This window comes from Quercus lobata, chromosome 10 (genome assembly GCF_001633185.2).
Source record: "Quercus lobata isolate SW786 chromosome 10, ValleyOak3.0 Primary Assembly, whole genome shotgun sequence".
Classification (NCBI taxonomy): Eukaryota; Viridiplantae; Streptophyta; class Magnoliopsida; order Fagales; family Fagaceae; genus Quercus; species Quercus lobata.
Genome location: NC_044913.1, coordinates 46,827,207 through 46,843,158, shown reverse-complemented (window position 1 = coordinate 46,843,158; position 15,952 = coordinate 46,827,207).

The window sequence follows — 15,952 nt, the reverse complement described above, 5'->3', positions numbered from 1 at the left end:
GAAGAATTTAGTAAAGATTTTTTTTTTTTGGGACTTTTGAATTTTTTTTTTTTTTTTTTTTTTTAAAAATTTGGAAAACCTGAATTTTTTGAACGAATTGAAATTTTTTGATTGATGAATTTTTTTTTTTTTTTTTTTTTTGAAAAATTTGGAAATCTTGAATTTTTTTCAAGGAATTGAAAATTTTGATTGATGCAATGGATTTATTCATTGAAATGAATTGGAAGTACTTAGCCAATGCCCCTAGTTTGGGGCATATTTCATGCTTAGATTGAAGTTGAATTCATTTGATGTTGTGACCATTGGGGAACATGAAAGAAGATCATGGTCCGCCATTCTTGGTTCCTACAAAAAGGCTTTCTTTCTCTAGCTTGTTAGAAACCAATTATCGTGAAAACTTGCACACAATATAAATAGGCTAACGCACCAAGTTTAAACATGCTTAATGCAAACAAATGGGCTTAACCTAACATGCACCCAAACAATTTTGTCACATTATTTTGACTTTATTCTCCAAGGTTGTTTGGGTGAATGGGACCGGGCCTCTGCAAGGCTGCCTACGTACCTCTGTCATAGAGGATCAAGTCAAGACATAGTTCAAGAGAACTGGATTTTGAAAAAGAAAGATTTTTTTTTTTTTTTTTTTGTGGAAATGAGATTTCTCTTTCTTTCTTCTTCTTTTTATTTTTTATTTTTTTTTTTTTATGAACAAGAGGTGATCCTTTGAACAGCCATTTTGGCAAATCAAAGTATTTAAGAATCAAACAAATCTCTTTGATTAAGAAGGATCAAGATCATTAAAATCATGTAATCAAATTTGCTTCATCCTTTTGAACATCGTCAGATTAAGTCTCCAAAGGCAATCAAGAAATGAAATGTGATAATATTTATGAATCACATTGTTGGGTGCAAACAAAGAGAGTGCTCTAGGTTTGGAAGTTCTTTTGAATCATTTTGAGGATTTGAGAATTTGAGAAAATTTGTCCTCGGACATATCATCATGTGGGGTTTGACAATTTTAAGTATTTTTCCTTTTTAATTTAAGAGAAAAATATTATTAGAGTTTAAGATGTGCCTACAACTAGCAAGACTTCAAGGAGATCTTTACTCATGGGTTGTAATGTAGGCTAGGTTTGGGTTATGAAATGAAAGATATAAAAGGCTCAAAATTCCCTATGATGTTTCCCCCAAGTATGCATTACTCAAAAATCAAGTATTGGAGGAGTTGTCCCATTTCTTCTTTGTCATCTTCTCACTAGTCTTCATTGGTCACTTGTATCAACTTTTGTTTTTATGCTCATTCATCTTGAATCATACCTCTAGACTTTCATCTTGTAAAATCCTTTTCTTTTTAAATTACATCTTCAAATTTCCAATTTGCTAGGATTTTATCCTTTTTCTTTTCTTTTCTTTGGCCCTAACTTTTGCCTAGGCCGTCCTTTTGGGTTTTCAGCCTAGCGGGCTTTCTTTTATTTTCTTTCCTTTTTGGCCCTGACTTTTGCCTAGACCATCCTTTTGGGTTTTCAACCTAACGGGCTTCTTTTCTTTTCTTTTCTTTTCTTTTTTTTCTTTCTTTCTTTCTTTCTCTATTTTTTTTTTTTTTTTTTTTTTTTTTGGTCTTTCATCTCTTGATTGAATGAACTTTTGGGGACCTTTTTCCCTCCTTGTATTTCTCAGCTTAATGATTTTTGGTCATTTTGATGCACTCTCTAAACTTCTTTCTTGCCTCAATGCACTTGCACCTTTCTGTGCTTGATGAATCTTTTCCTTTTTTGATGAACTTTCTTTTGGATGAACCTTCTACTCTTCTTGGCACGATGAATTTTAGATTTTTCAAACTTGATGCACATTTTTTTTTCTCACATTAATGGAATTTCATTTCTCTTTCCTTGATTGAGTGAAAACTCCTTTTACTTTGATGATCTCTTATCCTTAGCTTAATGAATTCTCTACTTGTCTTTCATGTCTTCTAGGAGAGTTTCATCAATTAGCTTCAAAGTTATAAGGTCGACTCCTCCTCAACATGAGATTTAAGCATGCATACTTTGAATTTTCCCACCCTAGGTTTAGATTCTAGTGGGTTCATGCAAAAAAGAGGCTAACTGTTTAAAGGCTCAAATGGGCTAGCAATGGATAATGATCATTCTAGGTATTAAGGTATAATCTTGTTTTACCAAAGACGGCCTCCTATCCCTAGTAATGCTTGCTTGCAGGCACAGTGACTTGAGTTCTTTTAATAAATTCCTCTTAAAAGAAAAAGTATGAATGTTCTATTGGGGACACAAAAGTTTTCAGAAATTTGGAATGAATGCATGAGCGTTTTGAATTTTCTGATGGATAGATTTTCTTTGATTGCCTTGTAAGACCATTTCTTCTTTTATTCAAAGTAATTTAGCAAAAGTGTTTACACGGATCAAATGAAATTAATCCTTTCTCAGTACAAGTTGATTATTCAAGCCTTTAAACATCACAATTTAGAAAAAGTTTTGTCCAAGGGATCCTCATGTACCATTTTGAAAAGAAGACTTTAAAGAATCTTGAAATCTTTGAAAAAAAAAAGGTTCTTTTTGAAAAAGTCACTAGGAAGACCAATGCCCCTAGTTCAAAGAAATTTTTTAAATGACTCAAAGGCCAATGCCCCTAGTCCAAACACTTTCTCATTTGATTTTTTTTTTTTTTTTTTTTTTGGAAGATTTGGGAATCCTGACTTTTTTTTGGATTTTTTTTTAAATATATACATGAACAAAGTACATCAAATGCTACATGGATTTTTAGAATTCAAAGAAACATAGAAACATGGAATAAACAAACAAATTTTAAGCTTAACCATAATGTTATAAACCAAATGTGGAGTGAAGCAAAGTTGGGCCGCTTGCTTCTTCTTGGTCCATTGAGGATGCTTAAGACTTGTTGGGCTTGAACATTGATTATGATCTTTTGGTATTTGCTTGAAATGGCTTGGGTTTGGACTTGGAAAGCTTGAGCCTTGATTCTGATCTTTCAGTATTAGCTTGAAATGGCTTGAACCGTGATTATGATCTTTTGGAAGGCTTGAACGTTACACTTGGAAGGCATACATGTTGTGAGCCTTTGGCCTTTGATGTTGATCATGTGTATAAACCTTTGATAGGCTCAAGTGGTGGGCTTAGAATGATTCAAGAAACGATTTTGGGTTTCCATACCAATTAGAGTTCAATCATAGGCTTTTGGGCTTGAGTTCATTCACAACATACAAGGTTCAAACAATTATGATGGGCTCAAGCATTGGACTTGAGTCATCATGGTTCAAACAATGTCCATACACGTGTAATACAATGCAATTTACATGGACCGACCTAGAGGTAGGTTCTATGGGTTATTACAACATGGGTAGAAGGTAGGTTAAAGGTCCCCACAAACTAGGACGTCGTACCTCCCAACTTATGACGCCAGGAGCACCGCGTTGGTCCGAACGGTACAGTTTGTCCTTATAAACCACCATGGCATAACCATGATAATCCTTGTCACGGTGGGTGCTAGGTTCACCGCTGGGTATGTGAGTTTCCAGAAGACCACAATCCACGGCTAATACTACCGGGCTTCCAGGCTAGCACACAAATAAAATAAATTTCGTTCAAGCAAATGATGCATGACATGCAAAATAATGACATATTAGACATATTATATACAAAAAAGCAATAAACAAACAATGACATGGTTGGCCACTATAATCTAATTGAAGCTTAGCCCTCAATATCCTCAATGGAGTCGCCACTGTGAGAGACCGCACCCCTGGCCCATTTTTATAGGATGTTAAGCCAAACCCACGTGAATGGGTGAAGTCATGTTATTGCCTCTCAAAATGGAGGTTCGACTAATTATATTTTCCCCTTTAGATTAAGGATTTTACAATAGAGTCGCTGCTTATTTAATTATTGAAATAAATAAAAATACCATAATTAAAAAAATTCCTCATTTTATTAATTTGAAATTGAATTTACATTGATCATAGGAAATTACATGGCTTTGATCCTAGATACAATCTAAGATAAAAAAAAATAATAATAAAAATAAAAAATAAAAAAAAAACATTGCTTTGTTTCCTAGTTACAATCTAAAAATCGAAAAGTACATGGATAAGAATTTGATCTACTAACCCTTGATCTAAACTCAGAGGCTATGTTACAAGGTAGGAAGGTGTTAGGCACCCACCTTGCCGAGTAAAACCGGTCTTCTAGACTATGGTGGCCAACATTCATATCACATCATCCAATATGTTATTAATTAATTTGCATGTTGATAAACCTTAATTCAATTTATTAAGCATGGCATTTGGATTGAAAAATAAACTCTAGTGAATGTGTGTGGATTTTGATATCCTAGATTCGAGAATTTAAAAGAATTATTAAACAAACATCTTTTTCATGTTTTTTTATGTGGATTTAAGATTGAAGCTAGTGTTATGCATGAACATGTGATGAACAACTAAGAACATATGAAGAACACATAAGAATATATAAGAACATTCAAACATATTCAAGAGAATTTAAATAATTATTATCATGCTTTAATCCTAAATTCTCATCATAACAACACAAAAAACAAGTTAGGGAAATAGATTATACCTTCATGCAAGATCCATATGGTGAAGGAGGAGACTTTTGGTAGAGGTCCTAAGGGTGGAGGAAAAGAAGAGTTAGGAGAGGAAGAGTGAATCTCACTCAATACCTTGAATCTCAAGAAGACCAAGATATGACAAAATTACTTAACTTCACTAGAACTCAAGAGAGGGGGAAGAGAGGGGGTTCTTGTGTCTCTTAAAATGAAGGAGAAGAGAGGTTTATATAATAGTGGTGAAGGAAATATGAATGGAAGACCATTTAATGAGGGTTGACAAAGAATCATGAATCTAGACCTCATTTTAGCCTTTGGGGAAATTTGGTGTATTAAATGTGAAGATTGATGAGAGTGAGGAGCAAGCAAAGTTCGGTTTTCTCATAGCTGCTGTAATAGCCTGTAGAGCCAACTTCGAAAAATCATAGGTTCTCTTGGATCATTAAGAGTAAGAGTTCTCAGGAATGAAGAAATTGGATTTGGGGGATCAGGGTCTACAGCCAACATATTCATATCTGGAGGTCTAGAAGAAGCACCAACAATTGGATCTGGAGATTGGTTTATCTGTTCTTTATCTGTTTTCCTAGAAAGATTGTTTTGAGGGCTGGATTGTTGGTCTAGTTGAAATGGTGCGGTATTTGTGATGCTTGGGAAGATTCCACTTGTTCTAAAAGGATTAGGATATGAGCAACATTTCATCAAGAGGAATTCTTCTCGAGCTACTTCTGTATAATGAGTCACTGAGCCCAGAAATTCATTTGAAAGGAAAGATTTGGAGAAACATTTTGACAGAATGTCAAGGAGATACTACTCTTTTAATGGTATGGATGATGTTAATGCCAAGCATACTTTTCTCAACTCCCTTCCAGAACCATTAGGAGATGAAACTCTCCGTATGATGAATCTTCAAAAAATAACGTTGCAACAATCCTCCTTGGGAGAAATCTACCAGCATGTGCTGATTGCCTTAGAAAAGCTCTGCAACCAAAGAAAATTCCTTTCCGAAATTGACAAAGTCCATAGCAAGCTAAAAGACAATTGCAGAAGGAAAGACTTGCAAATCAAGTGCTATGAGAAAAATTGTGCTTGTCCACAGAAAAAGAGAAATCATTTCAAGAAATATTTTGGAAAGAAGAGATATTATGCAGGAAAAAAGAAAAACTCTTTTGGGAAGAAGAAATGGAAGTTTCTCAGAAGGAAGCAATTTAAAGGAAAGACCTCAAAAGTCTGCTTTGTATGAAAATACCTGTTTTCTCGTGGGAAAATATATGCATAAAATTCTGGCTAGCTCAAGTACACCTTCTCCTTGATACCTACTCTAGACCTATTCCGGTGATAGCTTTATTTGACACAGGAGCAGCAGCAACAATCCTTCATCCCAAAATTCTACCTGAAGAATGTTGGCTACCCCATCACCAAATGTTTAGAGCAGCAAATGGAGAAACATTTCTCATAACCTTAAAAAGTAAGCCTATCCTCATCAGAATCTTTCCAACCCTGACCATCAAACACCAAGTTCTTGGATCCCCCCTTACAGGCAGAGACCTTCTCATAGGATTTGATCTTCTTCACCAGATACCAAGTCTCAGATGGTCTTCAAAGGGACTCATGCATAAGCAACACCTTCTCACTTGGACCCAAGTACCCCATTTATTCACAGTTGACCCCTTTGATTCTCTAAAATTCCAGATTATCAAAGACTGTTGTGCAAACAGCCATTCCGAATTTCTCCTTAAAAATCCAAACCCCTTGTGGAAAAATCCAAAATTCTTCATATATCTCCCATTCAAGAAAAATGAAGATGTCAACCCCACCAGAGCCAGCCACAGAGGAATGAATCCAGAACACTTAGCTTTGGCCACCCAAGAACTATCCACTCTCCTATCTGAAGGCCTCATTGAACCTACAACTTCTCCTTGGGCATGTGAAGCCTTTTATGTCAATAAGCATGTTGAGCAAGTTCGTGGTAAACTCGGATTGGTAATTAATTACCAGGATCTCAATCACTTTCTTGCAGATGACAAATTTCCTTTGCCAAACAAGAGTGCCCTTTTTCAGCATCTTTCAAATGTAAAAGTGTTTTCAAAGTTTGATCTCAAAGCAGGATTTTGGCAATTAGGCATTCATCCAGAAGAAAGATACAAGACGGCTTTTTGCATTCCAGATCACCACTATTAATGGACTGTGATGCCTTTTGGTCTTAAAAATGCTCCCTCTCAATTCCAAAAAGCAATGGTAATGTTATTCCAGCCACTCTTGACCAATGCACTAATTTATGTGGATGATATTCTTTTGTTCTCAAAAGATGAAGAATCTCATGCCAAGTTGCTCGCTGAATTTTACAGTTTAGTAAAATCTCAAGGAATAATGCTTTCAGAAAAGAAAATGGTCATAGGGCAGTCTTCTATAGACTTTTTGGGAGTAAACATTTCAGATGGAAAATATACTTTGCAGCCTCACATAGCTGTCTCTTTGAGTGAATTCCCAGACAAGCTCACAAGTGCCAAGCAGATACAACAGTTTCTTGGAATTGTGAATTACATGTCAGATTTCATTCCAAAAGTCTTCAAATACAGGAACTGTTTGGCCCAGTTGCTAAAGAAATCCCCTCCTGAATGGAACTCTGCTCACACTGAAGCAGTCCAACAATTAAAAAGGTTATCTGAAAAGCTTCCTCCCCTACAGATTCCAGGACCAGGCAAACGAGTATTGCAGACAGATGCTAGTGATGAATATTGGGCAGCGGCTCTTTTTGAAGAAATTGATGGTAAAAGGAGCATTTGTGGCTATAAAAGTGGTGCATTCAAGCCTTCAGAACTTCATTACCATTCTACTTTCAAAGAAATTCTTGCAGTCAAACATGGAATTGAAAAATTCCAGTTCCACCTTCTTGGACATCATTTTTTAGTAGAAATGGACATGTCTTCCTTTCCCAAAATGCTTCAGTTCAAGAGAAAAATGCTCCCACATCCCCAGTTACTCAGATGGTCAAATTGGTTTTCACAATGGTCTTTCCAAGTCAAGCATATCAAAGGAAAAGATAACCTCCTCACTGATTATCTCTCAAGAAAACCTCCAGCCCTTAACACCATGATCCTCTCTCCACCCTTATGTGTATATCCTGTTACAGATCCATCCTCATCCACAAGCCTTCCTCCTAATGATATCCTTAGCATGATTGAAGACCTTCCCTCAGAAATAAAAGACCAGATAAAGACCTTAACTCTTAAAGCTAGAACCCAAAGAATCATTAAAGCCCTCCATGATTACCTCAAAAGGTGCCAACCTCATTTTCTGGCCATCTTCCCTGATATAAACCAGCCATGGAAAACACCTTTTGCCTTTTGGATAACAAATTGGACGGTTGCACATTATCTTTACATGTGGTATTTACTTAATGAATATTACTTGTGCCTCCATTTTGAGCCAGAATTTTATGCATATATTTTCCCACGAGAAAACAGGTATTTTCATAAATTCTGGTTTGAAATTTTGAAGAATGATGCTCATGATGGACAGTGGACAAGGTATCTTACCACAGAACATCCAAGATTTGGAAGAAAGATTACTTCAGCATGTGTGATTGCAAAGCTTAATTCCAAAAAAGACATCCGTACAGAAGGAATTTTTCACCCGGCAGAAATCCATTGGTAATCAATCCAGATGGCACTCCACATACACATCGAGACCCATCTTGGGTATCCTGTTACCATGCTCTCACAATGACAGAATCCCTAAACAAAGGAATCTTCCCTGAAATAGTACCTATGGACCCAGAAGTGTGTAGACAGCAATGGCCACATGATGATCACTGGGAAATGCCCAATCCTCTCATTGGATTTGATGACCCCTATTATCATAACCATGATCCAGATGTCAATATTGAAGAAGATGAAGAATGGTTCCAAGGAAGAGATGGATGGGACTAGTTACCTCTAACACTTAAAAAAAAAAAAAAAAAAAAAAAAAAAAAAAAAATTCCAGAATCATCTTTAGACTTGGCATTCTTATCCACAACAGTAGCATCCCTGCTCCCTCCTCAGAAACTCATCCAAGGACAGATCACTCCTCCATCCAAAATGGACACTTGTTCATTAGCTCTGAAACCTATCCTGGCATGCACAATTATGGTGATAGCAGAACTCAATCAGGCCCCTACCATCCTGCCACTTGTAGACTAGACATTTCGGCCCCTACTATCTACTGAGACAAATATAGTACATTATCTCTAAGCTTTGTATTCTATAAATAGCACCTTTGTAATTTTGTAAAAGCAAGAGTGAAAAAAGAAAGAAATCCCCTAGAAGCCTTGTATGATCACCAGTCCTTGTAAGTCTTTGTAAGATGTTCTCCAGAGTCTCCAATGTCTAATGTAAAAAAGTTGTTGAATCTAATAATATCTTCCAGTTTGTTGTATCTTGTGTTGTGCTCTATCCCATATTTTCATGTTCTTTTTTACATCTCCATAGTAGTTTATATCATTACTCAACTTCCATAATTTTCCTGTCTCCATAATCTTCTTACACCTCAAGAATCTCACTTCTTGATTCCAAATTTCTGGAATATCAAAATGCTGTCATAGGAACGGTTCTTGTGCTCAAATTGAAGCCCCGGATGTCTAGTTTCTAAGAAAATTAATCTTATTCACAAATTCAAAATATTCTGAGAGATATTGATGAAATAGTGAGCAGAGGTTATTTGTTAAAAAATAGTTTCAGCACAATTAACATTAATAGGTCCCAAATTAGCTCCCAATTAACATTAAATGGCTTCAATCACTCCCATTTCAAACTTAACTGGTTCCAAATTTACTCTAATTAAAAGACAATTGCACAAATTACTCATTGAATAATTAATATTTAACTATCTAGTTAATTAGGTGTGTGCAACCCTACCATATAATGTAGTCCTAACCAATCAAATTATGACACATCATTGATCTCAAATTGATTATACTTATAACCAATTGAAATCAATTATTCATAATCATATATAGTCGGACACAATTTATGATGGTGCATCTCAGCCATTAAAACTTGATTTGATGATAACTTTCAATCTGGTGTTCCGATTCGGGCTTATGACTAGTCGATTTAATCGTTACAACATCAAGATCATTTTGGTGAAATAAGATTAAAGATTTAATGACCAGAATAAAGATGCATATTTCCAAGTTAAAATTACCCTTTTACCCACCATGTGAGGTTAAATGCGAGTTGAAAAATTGGGTGTCAACAACATCAAATATTTTATCTTTTTTACCATTTCATTAGAATATTATTTATTTATTATTTTAATTCATTTTTATTCTCCACATCTCTTTCTCTCTCTTTCTCTGTGTCTCTCTTCTCCAACTTAAAACAACTAACCCACCCTTACCACTGTCAACCGCCACCCACTCAATGTCATCACCCTCAAAATGAAAACACTGAAAGTGAACCCACTATTAAAAAAAAAAAAAAAAAAAACATATATTAGTTTTGTTATTATATTTTAGAAGAATAATCATCTTGTTAAACTAATTTTAAATCCAAATTAATTAAACACACACACAAGCAAGACTGATAAACTAAAAGCAAAGCAAAAAAATGGTATTTCCCAAAGCCCAATTTTTTAAAATAAAATTTTAAGTAAAATATAAAGGGTAAGCAAAATATAAAAACTATTTGCTTCATAATCTTAAAAAAAAAAAACAAAAACAAAAATCACACACCACAATCCAGTTAAGCCTTGTGAGCCACGATTTCACTTGAGAGGATCACTTGAGTTGAGAGGAAGAAAAAAGAAATGAGAAGAAGAAGAAGAAGAACAAAGTGCACCGTAAAAAAAGAAGAAAAGAAAAGGGTCAGAGAGGCAGAGAGAGAGAAAAAGAAAGAGAAAATAATTAAAAATATATAGCAACTTGCAACAATAAGATGTTAGTTATAGCACCTTACTATCGCAAGTTGCTAAAACATTTGAGATTTGGCACTTTTGATGTAGAGCATGTTTTTGTGTTTTGAATTATAAAATAGCGTTTTAGCACTTTTCACATCTTTAATGTGAATGCTCTAACACCTCTATATTATTCTTATTATTGTTGCTAATTAGCATTATCGTACCACAATATCTTTTCTTTTTCTTTTTCTTTTTTGGTGCAGTAAAAGTACCACAATATCTTGTTATTATAATAGCCACCAGATTATAAGGTACATTCTTACTAAAGTTGTCAAAATTGAAATCCTATGTAGATTGTGGGAAGTAAGTGGGATCGTGGATCATAAAATCGTATATTATTTGAGAAAAAAAAACAAAAAATATACATTGATATGTTAAATAATCACATAAATTATACATTTATTTATAAAAAACCAAAAATTTGCATCCATTTAATGTAATTACCATACATCACTATATCCATTTGTAGGAATCATTTAAAGCAACCAAAATCCTCAAAACGTGACACTCTATTGGGATGCTATTTTTTATTCGGGTCCAACTGACACTCTATCTCTTTACATTAGAATAGCAAAACTTGGTTTATACAGATGTTATTTTTCATTTGGATCCAACTGAGCCTTCTATCAAATTAAAGAAGATTACAAGAAATCAGAATCATTTGGGATCGTCAAAATCGTACGATCCTACCGATCCTGAACGATTGCAAAGATCCTTCAAAAATCCAAATTGTTTTAGGCAGGTGGAATCATAAAATCGTAAGATCATAGGATCCAGATCGAAATTTTGACAACCATAATTCTTACCATCCTTTGGGCCTGTGGCTGTGGGTTGATGTTAAAACTAGAGAATCTTTACAAAATAATGGTAATGTTTAGACTTAGGGAAGAAGGCAATTATGAACAAGGGCCAATTGCTTAAATTGACAACCTCGATTTAAACTTCAGCAAAAAAAAAACAAAAAGAAAAAGGGACAGCCTCGTTTTAAACAATGTAATACTCTTTAACTTTTTCTTTCGCTAAAGTCTAAAGATAGAGAAAAGTGATCCTCCACAACTCTTTTACAAAACTTTCTCAACAAATTTTAGATGATAAGTTATTACTGGTTTTAATTTGAACTAATCACTAAAATTATTTTTTTGCCCACCAATAACAACCAGTAACAAATTTACACTTAAAATTTGTTATAAAAGTATTATAAAAATATTTTGAACATAACATTTCTCTAGAAGATATTGTTATTTAAATTGGCACGTTTTAAATAATCTACTATGTACGCAACGACTTTTTCCCCTTCATTGTCATGATCAAGATCGCTCTATGCATTTTAGGACCTAAGATGAGAATTAAAATAAAGTCATTTATATATTTAAATAATACTTAAATAATTTTTTTACCTAAAATAATAAAATCTATTCATCTCTTTATTTTAGATGATGAAACATTTTTTTTAATAAATAATATGGCTAAACCATTAAATTTTTTTGCGACATTGTTGATATTAAATAAGATTTTATCAATTTTAATTTTGAAAATTTTCTTTCTGTTGAAGCAAACCGCCAGCCACATATTTCTCACTTGAACCAAAAAATAAAAAAGGGGTCAAGATATGCTGACCTTTTTTTCGGCAGGTGTGGACAACATATTTCAACCCCACAAACACAACATAGTAGGTGTAGAAGGTGGAGCCGTCGCACGAAGCATCAGAGCGGTGCTTAAACAATATTTCATCAAACGTGGTCTGGTTAATGAGATTGCTGATATTACCTGGTAGGTGGCAATTGCTCTGGCAGCCGGGGCCGCAATAAGGCTCCGTGCCTCCACAGAAGCCAGTACTTGAGCTGCAACATGGATCATTGGGGCATATTTTGAGGAAAAAAAAAATTGTGGATTTATGCGAAGACAGGTTGTCAACACAGTCGTAAAATGGGTGTGGAATTGATTATGGTCCTAAAATAACTCTACCAATTCTTCATGACACTCCACAGTACACACCAAGAACCGGTGGTAATTACTAATTACCCCATGCAGCAGGTCTCCTGCACATAGCTAGATAAGCCCCTAATGATAAAAATATGAAAAGGATAACAGAGAATTTTTACGAAAGGATAAAAGTGAAGGAGGTAATTAAATTATGAAGATGTTCAAAAGACAGCTTTTATTTCAATTATGAGTCACGATTAAAACGATGTAATACACTCTTTACACGTTCAGAATGTATGTACAGACCATGCATGATATTTCTCCCCGTCGAATTAGACTCTGGAGTACTTGTTCTAATAATATAACTTTCCCTACCCTATATATGCAGCCAGGTAAGGGTAAGAAAAAATTGGTTAATATAGCTTTACCATATAATATAATAATGATACAAGGTTAAGTTGTCTCTCTATTTTGAACCATCTTTCAGAAGAATTTTATTGGCCTTTCGTAAGTTCTAAACATCTCAAGCCAAGTTGAGTATAAATACTTTTAACTTTTTTTACTGAAGTTTGTTTCAAATATCAGTCAAGTTTGAGCTCACTATCAAGTTAGATTCAACTTGTTTATCAAAAAAAAAAAGTTAGATTCAACTTGGTGCATTTTCTTGTCAATCAAACTTAATCGTGTTTACAAATTACTTAATTATTTAATTCTTCACCCATATATAGTGAAAACAATTACCAACATTTTTAACATCTTCACAAATTTATGTTAATATATATTTTTGAGACTATGCTAATAATTAATAACTAAAGTATAGATGAAATTATATTCTTTGAATTAATTAGATAAAATGATTTTTTTAATGAACTTATAAAAATTAGATTTACTAACCTTATATTGTTAAAAATATGTATAAATTTACTATGATATAGACTATTTATGTTATCAATAAATTACAAATAATACTTTGAAATTTTATGATCTTATTTATAAACTTATATAATCCAACCTGGAATCTGTATAAGTATATCTTTATACATATATACATACAAACATATAATATTAGCTAAAATATTTTTTCCCATTTTTAAAGTTTGAATTGATTTCCATCCCTAAATTTAAAATACTTCATTTTTCATTTTAAATTATTGAAAACGTTACACTTTTTGTAAGGTTGAATTTAATCAACCATGTGTTGGCTTTATTCCGTGACAAATTTGCTTGTAATACAGCGCTTAGAAACCCTGTATTTAGGTGGAAATCATGTAAGGGTAGTGTGTGTGAGAGTGTGAATAAATGCTCAAGACTGTACAATGAAGCAGGGACTTGCGGCTGCAAGCCGCTAGAAGCAGCACACGTGCAGAGCATGTAGGGAAGCTAAACAGACATGCCAGCTGGAGCACTACAAGATAAAAATCCAGACTAGCCACTCAGTTAGCTCGCAGCTTGAACTCGCGACTCAGTCAAGTCGCGAGGTCAAGTCGCCAGCCAGCCCTGTTTTGGAAAAACTGACTCTTTGCATTCCATTCTCACACCAGTATAAATATCCCTCATTCCCACAAAATATGTGTGGCCATTCAGAAAGAAAAAACCCTAAAAGAGGTTTCTTCAAAACACCCACCCAATTAGAGAGAGCTACTCATTCCTAGAGAAATCTTTGTAGTCTCTTCTCATTCCCTCTCTCATTGTCATACCTATTGAGATGAGATTTCTATCCAAACACTACCCACACACATTTAGAGTGTTGAGTGTTTTTGGAGTTTTGGGAAACATTGGAAGATGCCAAGGATGGCGGATGCTATGGATTATAGCGGAATCCGGTAAGCTAGAAAAGAAAAAGGTTCGGCGCAACCTCGTTGGAGCAAGAAACTTGGAGGGCTTAGGTACATCGGATAGATTAGGCTTGGAGGGTCTATTACTGTTCATGTATCCCAACTACATTTTCTAGTGGATTATTGACCGCTTGGAGGGCGGCGGAGAGGTTTTATGCCGAGGGTTTCGGTTTCCTCTTCGATAACACATCGTGTGTTGTCCTTGTGTTTGCATTTCTCTTCCCTTTATCTTTGCCTTTTATTTTCTGCTGTGGATGTAATTTTAATTGGCTTAGATTGTTTACCAATTCTATATTAAGGTTTTGTTCATGTTCCGCACATTAATTGTTTGATATAAAGCTTGAATTGGTTAATTTGTGAATTGGGGGTCTAAACGTTTAAGGGTGTTTATACACATATTTGAACTTTCACTTTTTGCCATTAAATTTTAAAAATATCTTTGTTCACTCCTAAACCATTGGAAAGGTTTCCTTTCCCCCTAGTTTTTCCCCTAAACTATTGAAAAAATAATAAATATATAAAAACAACGACAACAACAATAGCAACTCCTTAAAAGAAGATGTAATGTTTTCAATAGTTTAAAATGAAAAGTTAACTTTTTAAAGTTTAGAAATAGAAAACAAAACAAAACAAAGAAATAAACAAACTTCATGCAATCTATTAGTGGAAATGGATCCATTTTGCCTCTGGGGTTGTTGGTTAAGGCCTTGCAATATATTTTCTTTTGAAAATGGATTTTTCATTAGTTTTCAATGCGTCACACCATATGATATGTTATTTGTGTGATTGTTTATTGTTTTTCATATGAGGTATGTTATTCTTGATAGAAGAATAGAAGATTCAGACCCTAAGCCTAACGGCTAGTTCTTAGTTGAAGGTCATATTCTTCCTCAGCAACAAAACGGCACCGTATCTCATTAATACAAACGGTGACATTTTGCTTTTAGAAAGAATATTTCAGTAAAGCTACACAATGTCGTTTAGTCATCTTGGCTTGTCTTCCTCTCCGAGCTTCAGAGCTTCTTCTACTTAGATTAGCAGTTGAGATATTTTTCCTGTAACTAGATATTTTTCTGTTAAGAGCACATTAATCACATGTGCACAGAGTGTATTATTCAGTTAGTGTTGCTAATATTCAACCTCATAGATTTTACTCTCTGTTCTCTCAATTCCGCCATTGTTATACTGCATGTTTTCTTGTTTTTCTTCAATTCTGATAATTAATTTGGCAATCAATCTGAACTCATAACTAGTTAATTTAATAAATTGATTGATTCCTCTTTAAAACAACCGATGGGTCTAAATTTTTTTAACACTTTTGATTGGTATTTCAGTTCTAGCTCAATAGTGCATCTGTACAATGATAAGATGCAGTTCATCAAGAATTATGAAGACATTTGATATGTGTTTAAGTGTTTTCTACAAATATCATGTCTCCAAAATCAGTACTATATGTAGAATTCACTCCATGCTTTGTTATATCCTGGAGATGATTCACTAGGAATCCTTAGCAAACTCCCGTAAAGTGGGGGCAAATATCACCTTAAAAGTTAAAATACGGACAGTGATTCAACACACCTCAAAGCTATAAAATTTATGTTTGATTTTTCTTCATTCTCTCGTATCTGTAGCCGATTTAAGAGAGATGTTTCCAGTGTTTACGA